The following is a 15,389-nucleotide window of genomic DNA, read 5'->3' as shown; positions in this document are numbered from 1 at the left end:
GATCTCTATTGTATAAGACAAACAGATTGTTTCTGCCCAAACACATTCCCCGAGAAGCTCCATCTCTGTTATTGGTACCATTTGACTACCTTTCCTGCCACCCTGTAGTCTCAACTGGTCACGTCAAGGTGGAGTAATCTCATTTTTCTTTCTTGGGTTTTAATTATAAGAGAAACTCAGTAAATCTTGTGGTTGAGGACTCTTAGGTCTATACCCTGCCATCTCCCCAACTCTGCTATGCTGTAAAGGAACAAAAACCAAGAAGGCAAGAAGGTAATCCTCATGGAAGAGACAGATAGAAATAGAGATAGCTGGCAAATTTTCCTTTAGGGAGAGTGCCCCAAGATTATCTAGGCAATTTATAGACCAGGGGTTAGTGGGAGAGGTTGGATGGTCCTGGAAGCATCCTACTCCACCCTGGACATCTTATATAGAAAAGCTTCAAATTTGTCTGTGCAGCTGCTGCCTCAGGCCTTGGATGCCAACTAATGCTCCTCCAAGTCAATGTCCTTCCCTCTAGAAAAGTTCAACAGTAGAATTGGGCTTATCAACTCTCCACACTACAAGACCAAGGCTTCCCAAGTTATGGAATGTATACTACTGTAGTTCATGAGATAATTTTAGGAACTATATAAAGAAACAATTCTTTTATTGTGAGCATATTTATTTTCATATGTATTGGGCAAATTTGTAATTTATACATTCTGTTCTATTTTATATCAAAATATGCATTATACATTCTGTTTTAGTCAGGGTAGATCTCAGGTCATTGCTGTATTATCAAGTATGCTATGATGCAATAAAGAGTAACTAAGCAGATCTGGGTGATCCAAAACCTGTGCATTCCAAAGAATGCTTTGCTCTGTGCTGGATCCTGAAGATAATCCCCAAACCCTTGGAACATCTTACCTGTCAGAAATGTCTTTGTTTGCTGAGGTTGGGCCTCATCAGAGAGTTTATGCTATCAATGTGATCTGTGCTCAGGGTTTTGAGCCATACAGGATCAGCCTGACCCCTGGAGGGAATGGAATTAATATCAGCCACATGGGTGATCAGCCATGCCTATGTGGTTACCCTCAGTGAAAAATCAGGACACCAAGACTTGGACAAATTTCCCTGGTTGACAATTCTTAATGCATGCTGTCACACATAGATACTGGGAGAATTAAGTATGGTCATGAGCTGCATAATGTTTAGATCAGTGACAACTGCATACACAATGGTGGTCTCATAAGATCATATCACCTAGTGGATGTCATAGCCATTTTAATTTGTGTAAGTACACTCTTTATGTTTGTACAACAACAAAATGGTCTGATGATGCATTTATCAGAATATATCTCTGTCTTTAAGTGACACATGACTGTGCTGTCCACATGACTCACCAGGAAGGGGACACTCAGAAACTTATATCTGGTCTTTCCTGAACTCTGCGCTTTAAGACTTTTCCATTTTTTATTTAAATCTCTAATCTTTCACTGAAATAGACTAACTGTGATCATAACAGCTTTTTAAGTTCAAAGAGTTCCTCTCGTGAATCACAGAGGGTGGTCTTGGGAACCAAACACAGCAAGAGCTTACACAATAAATGTGAAATTGCTGTTAATGTATAGTCTAAAGCAGGACTGGATACTTTTTTGGACTATCCTCCTCTGAGCAGTTAAGGAACAAGGTTCTGCATCTCAGAGTCTGTTGTTTCTAGTCACAGAGATGGCAGAATGAGAGCAAGGAAGAACATGCAAGATGCTTTTGGGGATAGGCCTGTTAAGTACCACTTCTGTTCAGACTCACTGGCCATAATCCAGCCCCATGGTGCGCCAACCTAATGCAAGGGAAGAGCGGTCTTCTTGTGTCATTGAGGAGATGCAATAAAATTAGTAAGCATCTAACTATTTTTTATCATACTGCAAATCCCTGACTTCATGGATACCAATGTTTAAAGCAACGTCTGATTGATGTAAGTATGAAAAAGCCAGTTGTTTTAAAGAAAGAGATTATATAAGAAAAAAGTAAGTACTAGTGCAGGTAGTGTATAAAGCAACACAAATCCTGAAAGTGGCAGGTTAATAACTGAAGTTTGGGAATCACTGGGCCAGAAAATGGCTATGGGGGCATTTTAGCACCAGGTGCTTCTGTGAGGTTGTTACCAGCTCAGATGCCAGTCTTCCTATAATCCTGGTGGGTCTGCTAGTTTACAATTATAAGAGTGCATTTTTAAGACAAAAATGCCTCTTTTTCTAGGATAGAAAAGAATTAGTGGCCAGAAAACTCCATGTTAAAAAACACTCTATTATGTTGATTAAAATTAGATGCCCTTCAACAGATGAATGGATAAAGAAAATGTAAATATATATGAAATTCTGGCATTTGCTGGTAAATGGATGGAGTTAGAGAATATCATGCTAAGTGAAATAAGCTAAACCCAAAAAAGCCAAAGACTGAATGTTTTCTTTTGTTTCTGAATGTGGAAGCTAATGCACAATGGGGTGGGGTATAGGGGAGAACAGAGTTACTTTATAAGGTGGAGGGGAGTGAAGGGAGGGTAAGGGGTATGGGGGAAGAAATGATAGATAGTAGAGTTAAACAGACATTATTACCTCATGTACTTGTTTGATTGTATGACCGATATGATCCTGCAATAGGTATAATTATAAAAATGAGAGATTACACTCCATTTATGTATGACCCATCAAAATGTGTAAATGCATTCTACTGTCGTGTACAAATGATTAGAACAAATAAAATAAAAAAATTTTAAAAACTGAGTAAACATTTAATTTTCATTCCAAAATTTTGTCTTGGGAATGAGTACAAGAAAAATTCATTTCCAGCCCCAAGTTTAAAGAAAGATTTATCTTTCTTTTTAAAGAAAGATTCATCTTGTCTTAGTATAGAATATTACCTTCAAAACTTTTGGCTTACCCCTAGAGTATAATTTAAGTGCTTCCGTGAATATATTCTTGTCAAAAATATAGCAGGAAATTTGAAAGTCCAGGAAAAACTTTTGACAGCTGACAAATATTTTGAGTGCAGTAAACTTGTTAAAAGCATTTTTCTAGGTAAGCTTTCTTTCACCCCACGAAGCTAAAACAGTTTAGACAATACAACAAACAAAACTATATTGGCAGAGAGCTGTATGAGAAAGTTAGAATGGCAATCATCGAGAATGCAAATAACAGCAATTGCTGGCAAGAATGTGGAGAAAAAGGGACACTTATACATTGTTGGTGAGTCTGCAATTTAGTACAACCACTTTGGGAATCAGTATGAAGATTCCTGAAAAGACTAGGAATGGAACCACCATATGACCCAGATATTCCATTCCTTGGTATTTATCCAAAAGAAAACCATCATACTATGTGGTACAAGTACACCAACTTTTACAGTAGTATGATTTACAACAGCCAAGTTATGGAAACAGCATAGGTGCCTATCAACAGACAAAAGGACAAAGAAAATGTGGTACATACACATAATGGTTAAATTGCTTTGTCAGTCATAAAGAAGAATGAAATGATAAAATTTGCTGATAAATGGAACTGGAGAACATCATGCTAAGTAAAATAAGACAGATTCAAAAAGTTAAGGGTTGAATATTTTCTCTCATATGTAAATGTTAAAGTTAAAAAAAAGGAATAAAAGTGAGGTCTCATGAAAACACAGAGGAGACTAATAGAGTAGAAGAAGGGGATTGAGAGGGAGGGAGGAGAGGAGGGAATGGGGAGGTACTGAGGAACAAAATCTACCAAATTATGCTATGACCATGTACAAATATATCACAATGAATCTTGCTTTTATATATAACTATAATGCACTAATTAAAATAATAATATTAATAAAAGAAAGGAGAAGCTCTAAGAGCAGGTACTGGGGGATGGTAGAGAGGAGAGGAAGGGAAGATCCTGGGGAAGAATATTGAACATATTATGTTATGTTCATATATGAATATAGCATAATGAATCCCACTATTTTGCATAATTGTAAAGCCCTACTTAGAAAAGGAAGTGTTTGGAACTGCCAATTGTTACCTTGCTGGGCAATATTTTTTCATAAAATAGAAAAATAATTCAAATATATATAGTCTCCTAGATGTCCTATAAAACTCTGTTCATGTAAAATTCTAGAGCTTTGTAAGCTGAAGCATTGAAGGGGTCACTTGTTCATTCCTCTTTGTTGGGGCTGCCTAAAAATCACCCAAGAGTTGTAGGAGCTGATAGACTCTTTTTCCCAGCAGAACTTTTCAGTGCACATTTAGGTGTACATTACATCTTTGGAAGTCATTTTTACCTAGTGTTGTATTTTTACATTTGATTTGTGATTTTATCAACTAATTTGTAAAAAATGACAGCCCTTGAAGTGTTCAAATACATTAATTCTGCAAAACTGAGCAACTTTTAGTGAAATTGAGAGAGTGAATATAAGAAAACTTAATTGCTTTGAGGAAGGTTCTTAGTTCAATCTACACCACCTTATCTTTAGAAATCTTGAAAAATAAAAGATTCCAAAAACTCAACTGTAGTTGATATGAGATGCCCACAGATAACCTAGAAATAAGGTGGGTTAATTAAACATAAATAAATTGGACTAATTAAATGAAATTAAATGGAAGGAGTTGGTGCCCATGAGAGTCTAGAAATAAGGTTGTTGAATTAAGTAGAAATAAATTAGACTACTTACATAAAATTAAATGGGAGGTGTCAGCCCATGGGTATAACTCCTTGACTTGTCATTTAGGCAGTGTATTAATATAATGTAATAAAGAACATATTTATTACAGCATAAAAAGTGGGGTTAAGATAAGCAGATTCTGCCAATGCTTGAACATCATTGCCTGGGGTAGGATACTTCTCTAGGGGTTGGTAAAACCATAGGAAGGTCCCCTCATAAACGGTTCTTCTCTTGGCTTGCACGAAATGTTCCTCAGGACCATCTACCTGCATTATATGTTCTATACAAACCTTCTTTACAAATCTGGCTCTCTACAACACTGGAAATAACAAAATCCATCTAGCTAAAATAAGCAGAAATGAGGTTTATTGCAGGATGTAGTCCAGAGGGTTATGTTTGAATGTTCTGCAGCTTGGAGCGTATCTCATGATGAAATGTCTGTGGGATAATGCATGGTAGATAGCACCCCTGGTCCGATGCCTGTATCACTATTGATGCTGGAAAGCAGATACTCAATCTTTGGTACCTGCTGCCTCATAAACACCCTAACGGTCATTATGTTAAAAAATCATCAAATTCTATATGTGCTGAGTTGAAATCTCATGTGAGTGTGTCTTATTGGGAAAATCTAGGTCATATGGCCTCACCTTAGCTTCAAGAGAATTGGGAAAGTATGCTCTCTGACACTACTTTGGGAGATGCCATTCATGAGGAACAAAGTTCCCAAACAGAGAGGGGAGGAAATGTTCACCACAAGGAAAAGCTGGATGGGAGCATTAGCTTTCTAACCACGGGAATGCCGTCTTTCCCACTGTAGATGAACACATTAACCATTTTGTACTATGCATTGGTTTTAATCCTAGAGCAATTGATTTCCTCTGGAAGTTGTGGAAAGCCCAGTTTCTAGATTCATAAGGCTGCAGAACAAACTTGATAAACTTGTTTACCTCATGCCATCCCAAGTGAGGCTTTTCACTTCCAGCCAACCAGCCAGCTTTCCCGTGGTGACATCCTCTTGTTCATTCCATAATACAGCAAAAGCATCTTAGACAACATATAAATCAATCTCAGAGAAAAATATTCTGAAGTATAAAAAGCATACTATAGTAATAGCCCTTTCAACAGGTGCTTTCTTTTTGACTAATGTGGATCTGCTTTCAATGTGCTAAGGTTGGGAGCTGGGAACTAGAGCAGCTGGATTGATGGGTGGGTAGGGAGTTCAGAAGCTAGGGTGTAGATGGGTGGGAACAGACTGTTCTGGGTGTAGGTAATGTGTATAGAGAATTTAAAAGCAGTAAAACCAACTAAAAATTAGTTTGCTCTTTCTTATCACCATGATTGAGGCAATTCTAAATAATGTCAGTGATAAAATATTTGTACTCAAAAATCTTTTTGTTGGTTTATATTCTAAAGAATTATTAACATTACTATTGACACAAACAATATATTTATGTCATCTGCAAATTAACATCCTTTTGTTTCTTATTCTTGAATGAAGATTTTATTCTATGCGGGAGTTGATTTGGAGAACTCCCTGTTAAATCTTACACCTCCAATTCACAGGGACTGAGTTGCACATGATTTGAGAGTAAGTCATCAATGGTCTGGAATTGTTCAAGTTCTATTTGGGCACAATATGTGCCTCCAACTCCTTGGATATTGTGCAATTCTGTGTTTAAATCATTAAATTGGAGTAAACAATGATATTACAGAGAATATAAAGACAAAACATCAAAACCTGAGTTATTTTAATCCTGTCATCCTGTGTGATCATTTAGTTTTTATTTGAATATACTATTTAATGAGTAACTTCAGATTGTAATATTTTTGCTTGGAGAGTGCAAATATTAGTTTATAAATGAAACAATTACATTTTGAATAAAATCTTTAAAATAGAAGTTTGCTTTTTACGTAGTTAATTGATCTGAAACTAAAGAAAATGCATATAACAATAATCATTACTTAAAGAGCAGGATTATAAGTGAAAATAATTTTGTCCTGTGGAGAAAGAGGTATTAAAAGTGATCTGTCCCAGGACCACTAGGTCCACTGTAAGGGGATTTTCAAGGTTCCTGAGGGTTTGGATTAATAATGCTGATGGTTAACTCTGTATTCATGATGGTAGAAATATTTCATGGTGCATTCAGTATTGGCCTTTGACATTCTCTCCAGCTTTTTAATGAATATTATGCCTGAAAAAAACTCAATAATAACAACAAATCATACCTTCCTTGTTATGACAAGGAGTAAAGGTGAAATTAATAACAGTAACATTAGAAAAATATTGGATGGAAGAAGTTACTCATTCATTCGGATCCTGATCTGTCACCCTAACTTCTAGGCCACCACTTGAATTCATGCAAAGGGTGCCAGCTCTGTGCCTGGTGCCATATTACACACATACTGTTATTCTATTAGATCCTCAAAGCTGTGCTATGAGGCGAATTCATCCCATTTAGCAGATTAGAAAACCGAGGAGTGAAGGGATGATGCTATTTGTCTGAAGTCACACATCAGCTAAAGGAACTGTGATTGAAGCCTATCTGTCTGATTTCAAAACCGGGCTTATCTCTCTCCATTTTATCTTCACTGAAGAATGGACATTTGTATTTGAAAATGGTCCAGTGGTCACTCACAGAGCTTGCTGAAGCCTGTTTTGTGGCTATTTTTCTTTTCCTTCATATTTTGCTGCTGTGCTGAAGGACAGGGTACTTTAAGCAGCAGTCACAGGCTGTGGGTAAGTAGAAGAGTAACAGCTGATATTACTGTGAGTGCTTCCCTCACCCAGTCTCTGTGCTAGGACTGTGTCTGCACCCAATCTTAGAGTCTTCACTATGCCTGATTCACAGGGGAGAAAAACTGAGACTCTGGGAGCAGCAGAGCGTGCTATGATTTGGATCTGGAATGTCCACCAAAGGCTCATGTGTTGAGGGGTTGGTCCCTGGTGCAGCCATGTCCAGAGGGCTGTGCTTTGGGGAAGTGGTTGGATCATGAGGGCTCTGTTTCATCAATGGAATAATCCATTGATGGGTTCATAATTTCATGGATTATTGGGAGGCAGTGGTAAGTGTAGCAGGTAAGGAAGGCCTAGTTGAAGAAAGTAGGTCACTGGAAGTGTGCCCTGGAAGGTCTATCTTGTCTTCAAATTTTTCCCCTCCCTCCTACCTCCCTTTCTCTCTCTTTCCTGGCCACCATGAAGTGAACAGCCTAAGCTCTGAACCCAGGCAGCCTGACCACAGAGCAGATGTTCTTAACTGCTGCATTTCACAGACCCTCAAGCACATCTCCCTGCCAAGTGTTTCTATGCCTAATCTTTTGATGGAAAAGTGTAGACTTTCTTTGTTTTTAGATTTCAGGCTTGAGAATTTTTTTAATATGTATTTTTTGTTGTCAGTTGACATTTTATTTATTTACTTATATGTGGGGCTGAGAATCAAACCCAGTGCCTCACACCTGCCAGGCAAGCTCTTTACCACTGAGCCATAACCCCAGACCCAGGCTTGATAACTATTTTGGAACCATTTTTTTCCCCTTCCCTCCCTCCCTTCCTTCCTTCCTTCCCTCCCTCCCTTCCTACTCTTTCTTCTTCAGGTTTGAGAATTTCATTCTGTTATTCCAACAACCACACAGGTGTCACAGTCTCAACTTCTGCTGAGCTCTGGGATGTCTGAGTGATTTGCAGAATTGAAATTCAGGCTTGACAGGGAGAGGAAGGGGAAAGGAGAGAGATGCAGTGGAGGGAAAGATGGAATGTTAGTTGTGTCTCTCTTTCCAGTCTGTTTTGAGTATGACCAGGTTTTTTGCTGGCTGTCAATGATATAATTTGTTTTTGATCATTCATTTAATATTTTAGGTAGGCAACATGTTTACATGATTTAAATATGGAAATGTGTAAAAAGTACCCAGGGAAGAATCTGTCTTCCTCCCCTACCCGCTGCCCTGCATTTCCATTCCTCTCCCAGGTAACCATTACAGTAACTGTTACAATTACTTGTGTGTTCTTCCAGTTTGAAGTATAAGAAAATGCTTGACTCTTATAAAATATGGTAGCATTCTATACTTACCATCAATTTATTGAGTTTTTTTCCATGGGAGAGAAAGAAGAGGAGCACTATCCAATATTCACAAATTACTTAGTGAATTTACAGAGTGGTGAATCTGGGGAATGTCTGCTAGTTCAGACTAATAAGACTGTGTTAGACTTCTTTATAGTTTTTTTTTTTTATTACTTCTTTCCTTCCTCCTCCTTTATCTTCCTCCCTTACTCCCTTTTCTCTTCTCTTTTTTTTTTATCTCTTTCCCTTCCCTTTGCTTCCTTCCATTCTCTTTCTCTTCCTTTCTTCTTTCTTTCTCTTATTTTCCTTCCCTTCCAATACCTTTCTTTGATTTTCTTCCCTCCCTCTCTTTTTTCTTTCTTTTTCCTTCCTTCTTCCTCCCTTCCTTTTCCATCTTTCTCCCTCTCTTTCTTTCCTTCTTTCTCCTTTATTCCCTCCCCTCCTCTCCTCTTCTTCCCTTCCTTCCTCCCTTTTGATATTTCCAATTATCTTGATCTGCCCAGTCATTGTTGACCTTACTTTTTGTAGCTGAGGCATAAGGTTTCCTCTGGACATTTCCCCAAATTTGGTCTACTGCACCACAATCCTTATGCCAAACAGAGATCAGCTTCAATCAAAATGTTCAGATATATTCCCATCAGATTTAGGGGGAGAATCAAAGTAAAGTTTGCCTCTTTGAGTTAGTTTGCCTATCAAGTGTGATTGTGCTTGGGTAAATACTCAGCCAATAATATTTGTGTTTCACAACTCTTGGGAATACAAATCTTGGTGAGGCCAGTTCAGAGGAGCCCTATGAACTGCTCTTGTCAAAACACCATGTAGAGATTCTTCTGCCAGGGCCAGCATTGTCCAACACTGCCAATTATTACTCAATATTTTAATAAACATATTGAGTGGAAATCAACTGGTTACCTTGATGAACTAAATGGATGTAGAAATATGATCAATATAACAAAGTGACAAAGGGGACAGGAGTCCCTTCCCTCATTTTTGTTTTATTTTTTCATATATATATATATATATTTTTTTAAGATGTTGCTGGACCTTTATTTTATTCATTTATTTATATGTGGTGCTTAGAATCAAACCCAGTGCCTCACACACGCTAGGCAAGCACTCTACCACTGAGTCACAATCCCAGCCCCATTCCCTCATTCCTTGTAATCAGGGATAATTTCCTTCTCTCTGTCTATGGACTAGTGCAATCTGATCCCCAATGTGCCTGATTACTGACTATGTGGAAGGCTTTGGAGATACACCTAATTTTAGTTCACTCAGCAATTAAAAAAAAAAAAAACTTGGACTATGATCTGAACAATTTCCTTAGAGAAGATAACTTTTACATAGTGGACCTTTTATTCTTCCTCCTATGACTAAGTTCACCCATAGGTCTCAAAATCATAAAGGACCATCAGCCTTTAAAATGAGGTGCTTGGTGTCAATGTCTTTTCCATACCTGAAGGAACTCTTTTGTCCTTGGTGATTTCCAGCTCCAGATGTATGAGTAGAAAAGGAGGCCTTTGACTTTCACTGCATTATTCAGAAGTTTTTCCCTTTCTCACAAGTATGCTCTTTTGAAAATAACTTGGTGTGAGGGGCTTCTTCAGGAAGTAGACCCCCTCTCTTTGGGCTTGCAGGAAAGAGCAGGGGAGGTGAGAGGCTGTAGCTAGTAGCACAGTTGGTGATGTTAAGACAAATGGTTAACTTTTAGAATTTCCTCTATATGCCTCAGAGGGAGGTATGGGCAGCCCTGTGGTTCACCAGGGGTGATCTGTCATGGTGTTGAAGGGGTTTCAGGCTGCCTGGTTAAGACAGAGAAACAGATCTTCTCATGGATAAAGGCAGATGTTAATAATCAGCTTCATTTATGGTGGGATCTGTGTCCCTGTGTGCATGTGAGAACTCTCAGATTCTTAGATCTCCTTCCCGCCATTCTGGAGTTTTTGGAGCAGATTCAGTTTTGCCCCAGAGAGGAGAGAGGAGTTTTTCTAGTGAGGTCAGACCTTAGGTCTGGGGATAGGAAAGAAGATCCATCTTCCTCCATCTCAGAGGAGAGAATCTCATTTTTTAGAATTCCTGGGGTTTGCTCAACTCTTTGTTCTCTTTCTTCTCTGCTTTGATGTCAGAAGGGCCCTGGTAGAAACGAGATCTCTGGGCTCAGGGCTCTACCTTCTCCAAGCAAGTAAACTACTTTACTTCTGGGGCTATACATTTTCTGGCCCTTTCCCACTTCCTGGAATTCTTACCAGCATCACTACCCCTCCTCTTTCCCCCACAGTTTCTGGTGTCTAAATATTCAGTAGGTTTCTTGGGGCTCCTGTTTCTCTGCTGCTTAATGTTAGACAATGGGCCAGTCCTGTTCTTTCACTGTTTTTCTCTTCTTTTATACCTTAGTCCTCACAATTTCTAGTGCTTTGCTGGGGTTCAGCCACTTGAACCCATGCTCTGTGAAGATCTTGATTGCAGAGGGTTCTTGATGATTTTTTCCCCCTTGATGATCTTGAATATCCACTTTGGCCTCTGATTTATATTCTGGAGCTGATGTAGGACCCAGAGTTTCTGCTGTCATGTCAAGTTCATCTGGATTTTCCTGGTTTAAAATCTGGAAATCTGTCCAGATCAGAGATCTGACAGAGTGATCAGAGTTGTTAATTTCACAATTTTGTCATGAGGCTGCTAGGGCAGTATGATAGGATAGAAAGAGCACAGAATTTGGAGCCAGGCGCATAAGGATCTAAATGCTGGCTCCCCCACTTACTAGAAGTGGACTTTGGGCAGTTTCAGGATATTAGGGCTCTTTGTATATGAAATGGGAAGAGCACTATGGATCTTCTAGCATCATGTGGAATTAAACAAAATATTTACTCACTCCCTGGTACAAAGAAGACACTTAGTGATATTAATTTCTTTCTCTTTACCCTTATTTTCCCCCTTTAATTACCCACATTTTCATCTGCCTTCCCCACACCCCAGATTTTAAACTTGGTTTAGCATCCACCTTGTTTGTCTTTAGATGGACTACTGTGACCCGTACCTCCTGCCCAATGTACACACTTTTTGGTGTAACTGGAGTGAGTGCTAGTAATTTATAAATCCACTAAAATGTTTTCTGTAGATACTTTACTTTTTGTGGTGATGGAGAACTTATTTGTCTCCAGGCAGATGTTGTTATTGGGCAGTACAAGTAAGGTTTCACTTGTTGACACAAGGTGGGGAATGTGACAAACACCATAGGGTAATTGCATGGATTGGTTGGGACATACACCATCTTTTGTGGTCCCAGCCAATGAGGTGATAGAAAGCACAAAGGAGTTTCAGGTCAAGCAGCCAATCATGGCTTAGGATACAGGGCTGTGAGTGCATTGATCTAATTGTCTCCTTATATCCTCTCTCCAGCCTGGCTCTTGGTGGCTGAGACCTTTGCCTCCACTTGAAAGGATTTGTGTTTGAGACTGACATGTGGGTGTTTGTGCAAAACCAGGTCTTTAGGCTCAGTCTAAAGTATAATTCTCTCTTTGGGTGACATTGCCCTATGGGGATGAACATTCGTTGGGAGCAGAAAGTTCTCTTTATCATGTATAAGTCACAAGGGTGTATAATACATATTTATATAGTATACAGGTGATATTAAAATTTCATGGGGGTAGGTATTGAAAGAAACTATGTCTTAAAAGTCTCCTTATGGGGAAATGGTGGGGAGAAAAAAGATGGAAACTTAGACACTGGTCTAAGGCAGTATTTCTCAGCTAGAATTATTGGGGAGCTTTAAACTTTTGGTGCTTGAGCTCCACTCCAGATCATTTGAATCAGAATCTTTGGTCTCAGCCATTCATATTTTTTTTTAAAAGTGTTGCAGATAATTCCCTTGTGCAGACAATACCAGCGACCTCTGTTCTAGAGCCTGGTTCTGAGTGTGGCACATGGATTAGCAAAATCATCATCACCAGGAAGCTTGTTAGAAGTGCAGAATTTTAGATTCCTATTTAATTCTTGCATTTATTAAAGTTTGAGAAGCACTTGGATAAACTGTTTAATGAAACCTCAGAGCACTTCACAGAAACTGTCAATCTAATGTCAGCATGTTTCTAGCTGTTTGTTTTGGGCCTCTTTATGGGTTTTTGTAATGAATAGCCTGGTATACTGGGTGGGGTTGGTCCAAGACTACCTTTGTGGTCTGACATGTTGGGAAGCTGCAGGATCTCAGAAACAGCATAAAGCTTATACCAATGTCAGCACAGGTGGCCAAGATCAGCTAGGAGGAACTAAGTAGGGGAGGATCTCAGTGCTAAGCCTGTGGGCTGACACATGGAAAGGGATGGTTGGGACAGGATCAACGAGGCAAATCCAAGAATGACTAAGAACAGAGGAAGACTGGAAAGCTTGGAAACTGCTAAAATCTTGTTCTTGAATTTTTGCGGGGTCTGCTGCTTATTCATTTGCTCATTCATGCATTCATTCATCCAACAAATATTTATTGAATGATAATCAGATCTGACCTGGAGCAAGGGTTACGGCAAAAAGCAGGGTGATCAGACCTTGAAGGGAAAACATTGGAACTAATGCTTCAAATAAATATGTTAGGAGTCAGCAAGCTTTAATTTTAATTTTATTTTTTAATTTAAAAATACTCAATTGACAAAATTGTACATTCAAAATATAAAATGTCATGACTTAATATATGTACACATTGTGTAATGACTATCACAAGTTCACATGTTCATTGTAACCCAGGTTGTACATTAGATCCCCAGAAATTTTTCATCTTATAACTGAAAGTTTGAACCCTTTGAACAATATCTCTCCATTTCTCCTCCTACCTACCCTTAGTAACCACTGTTCTACTCTCTGTTTCTATAAATTTGACTTTTTCAGTTCCACTTATCAGTGAAATCATGGATGTCATTCTGTGTCTGACTCATTTCACTTAGCATAATGCCCTCTAGGTCATCCATATTGTTGAAAATGGCAGAATTCCCTTCTTTTTATAACTGAATAGTATTTTATATATTATGAGTAGTGTATTATATTACAGTATGTATGCATATACAATGTATTACATATATACTATGAACGTGAGATGTATATATTTATGTGTATGTTTATATATATACACACACATATATATATAATTTATTCATCTGTTTATCTCTTGCGGTCATTGATTTAATTTTCTTTGACTATGAACCTAGATGTGGGATAGTTGGATTGCATTGTATATTCATGAAGATTCCTCTAAAAAATTCAAAACAGAACTAACATATGATCCAAGAATCAGATAACTTCAATAAAATTAAAAATACTAGTTTATTTTTATCTATGTTTACAAAATTTTTTTGAAATCTAAGATTTACAGAATGGTTTTTTTTTTGGATAATATCATTTCTTGTATTTTAAAAAGTTTATCTTTTAATATTTTACAGACTGCATTTTGATTCATTGTACACAAATGGGGTACATCATTTCGTTTCTATAGTCGTACACGATGTAGATTCATAGCATTCATGTAATCATGCACGTACATAGGGTAATGATGTCTGTCTCATCCACCATTTTTATAACCCCTCCCTCTCATTTCCTTCTACATAATCTAAAGTTCCCCCATTCTTCTCTCCCTCCCCATCTCCCCATCCCCATTACGTATTATTCTCCACTTATCAGGGAAAACATTCGGCCTTTGGTTTTTTGGGATTGGCTTATTTCACTTAGCATGATATTCTCAAATTCCATCCATTTATTTGCAAATGCCATAATATTATTCTTCTTTATGGCTGAATAATATTCCATTGTGTATATATACCACAGTTTCTTTATCCATTCTTATGTTGAAGGGCATCTAGGTTGGTTCCACAATCTAGCTATTGTGAACTGAGCTGCTATAAACATTGATGTGGCTGTGTTACTATAGTATGCTAATTTTAAGTCCTTTGTGTATAAACTGAGGAGTGGGATAACTGGGTCAAAAGGTGGGTCCATCCCAAGTTTTACAGAATGGTTTTATAAGTGGGTAAATTAGAAAATAAGTAAAGAGTTTCATGCCTTCCATGTCAATTAAACAAGAAAAATCATTTCTGGGGGTGTCTTGGTTTGGATATGAAGAGTCCCCCAAAGACTCATGTGTCAAATGCTTGGTCACCAGTACACCAATGTTCAGAAGTGGAGCTTTGGGAAGAGATTGAATCATGAGGGCTCTAAATTCATCAGTCGGTTAATCCACTGATGATGGCTGAATGGACTTCTGGAAGGTGGTGGAGGCTGTGGGAGTGGGGCCTAGTTGAGGGCATGGGGCCTTGGGTGTATGCCTTTGGGGATTAAGTCTTATCCCTGGCTCCTTCCTTTCCCTGACTTGCTCTCTTTTCTAGCTGCCATGAGCTAAGAAATTTTCTTCCACTATACCCTTCTATCATGATATTCTGTCTCCTCTCAGACTCTAAGCAATGGAGTCAGTTGACTATGGACTGAAATTATGAAACTATGAGCTAAAATTTAGGTTGTTTATGTCATGTATTTTTGTCACAGCAATGAAAAGTTGAGTGAAGGAGAATTTTGTACTTCTACTTTTAGATGGACATAGACTTGGAGTAGGATCTTGCAATTTTTATTGCTGTTGTCACCAATTATTCTCTGGTGGTTTATGAAACATTATTAGAGATATAGGAAACTGGCAAG

The 15,389-nt window shown here is 38.2% G+C and overlaps 1 long non-coding RNA gene across 5 annotated transcripts in view; it reads left to right on the top strand.

Annotated features, from left to right (window-relative positions):
• Positions 1-15,389, top strand: part of LOC306645058 — a 137,815-nt gene that overhangs the window by 69,153 nt on the left and 53,273 nt on the right. The window lies entirely within an intron of this gene.

The sequence above is a fragment of the Sciurus vulgaris genome (assembly GCF_902686455.1).
Source record: "Sciurus vulgaris genome assembly, chromosome: 15".
In the NCBI taxonomy this organism is placed as follows: Eukaryota; Metazoa; Chordata; class Mammalia; order Rodentia; family Sciuridae; genus Sciurus; species Sciurus vulgaris.
This window is presented reverse-complemented; position numbering and strand designations above follow the sequence as displayed.